Source organism: Echinops telfairi, unplaced genomic scaffold, assembly GCF_000313985.2.
Source record: "Echinops telfairi isolate 266 unplaced genomic scaffold, ASM31398v2 ScPeMD7_7417;HRSCAF=8455, whole genome shotgun sequence".
In the NCBI taxonomy this organism is placed as follows: domain Eukaryota; kingdom Metazoa; phylum Chordata; class Mammalia; order Afrosoricida; family Tenrecidae; genus Echinops; species Echinops telfairi.
The window spans coordinates 5,494,262-5,495,843 of NW_022111317.1; the positions used below are offsets into that span (position 1 = coordinate 5,494,262).

The window sequence follows — 1,582 nt, forward strand, 5'->3', positions numbered from 1 at the left end:
CTCACAAGTGGACCAACAGGTAACATCACGACACTTATTGGAGAAAAAGTTGTCAAGGATTTCCTCTTGCTTGGATCTACCAGCATCGAGCTCAGGGAAGAAGCAGTCAAGAGTTCGCAGGACGGATTGCAGGGGGAAAAGCTGCTACCCCAAACCTCTTTCAAGACCTCTTTGAAAAGCAAGGATGTTACTTTGAAAAGTAGCATGCCCCTGCCCACTTCGGGCCATGGTGTCTTCAGTGGCCTCCAGTGCACAGGAAAGTTGGACACAGAATAAGGAAGGCCGAAGAAGAGCCATGCATTTGAAGGATGGCGCTGGCCAAGAGGGCGGAAAGCACCATGGGGTGCCAAAAGAACACATGGATCCGTCTTGGAAAAAGCGCGGCCAGGTCGGTCCTTAGAAATGAGATGGCGAGACTTTATCACACGTGTCTGGGGCAGGTTACCAGGAAGGACGGGTCCCTGGAAAAGGACCTCGTTCGTGTGAAAGTAAAAGACAGTCAAACAAGAGGACCCTCCAGGAGACGTGTGGCTGCAACGAGGGCCTCAGACAGAGGAGGAGCGTGAGGCTGGCCCAGGGCCGCGGGGGGTGTTTCCTTCTGGCGGACACGGGGTCCCTCGAGTCAGCGCGGACTCGGGCACCGTCAACAGTAGCGCTAACATGCCGGCGGCCATCAAGCCCACTCTGACTCGTGGTCACCCGTGTGTATCAGACAGGATGTTTTACGACGGAGATCACTGCGCCTTTCTTCCAAAGTGCCTGCCACTGAACTTGAACTTCCAACATTGTGGTGAGCGGCCAAGGAAGTTAAACATTTGCATCTTCAGGGACTTCCATTTACATTGTAATATGTGTGTGTATATGTGTGTGCGTGTGTATATACACAGCGTGTGCATGTGCATATGTGTATGTGTGTTTATACGTGTGCACCTTATTTGTGTATACACGTGTGTATGTGTATATGTGTATATACATGGTGTGTATGTATATTTGTGTGCATATATATATATAGCGTGTATGCACGTGTGCATACTTGTGCCCATGCATGCATGTACACGTGCATGTGTTTACGTGTGTATATGCATGTGTGTACACATGTGTGCACATACATTTTGTGTATGTTATGTGTGTATACATATATGTGTGTGTGTATATACACACACACATAAGGGGGCTTCAAAAGTTTGTAGGAAAATCCCATTATCTTTTGATTCCATTTTTCCACAAACTTTTGGATCCACTCTCACAAATGATGCATCTCAATGGCGAGTAGCAATACGTACAAGGTAAGTAAAAAACTATTCCTATGACGGCATAGACATGTTTTTAAGTGACTGCAACGTGAAGCGATTGTCCCTGCACATAGCCTCCACCCAAGACTACTCCCCCACCCCCCTACCCCCCATCCCCTGTCTGAAGGTGTGTTTCCAGCTCTCTGGTCCCTCCTCCGTGAACTCCACACCCTTCCACCGAGACCACATCCGGACCGCAGTCCAGCATCCCCAAGGGACTCAAGCTGAGTCCCTTTTACATGCTCTGCATTTGGGGAGCAAAAAGAAGTCAGCAGGGGCCAGTTCAAGGC

The 1,582-nt window shown here is 49.2% G+C and overlaps 1 protein-coding gene across 1 annotated transcript in view; it reads right to left on the reverse strand.

Moving 5' to 3' along the window:
- LOC123522489 (solute carrier family 22 member 20-like) overlaps positions 1-1,582 on the reverse strand; it is a 52,125-nt gene that overhangs the window by 39,293 nt on the left and 11,250 nt on the right. The window lies entirely within an intron of this gene.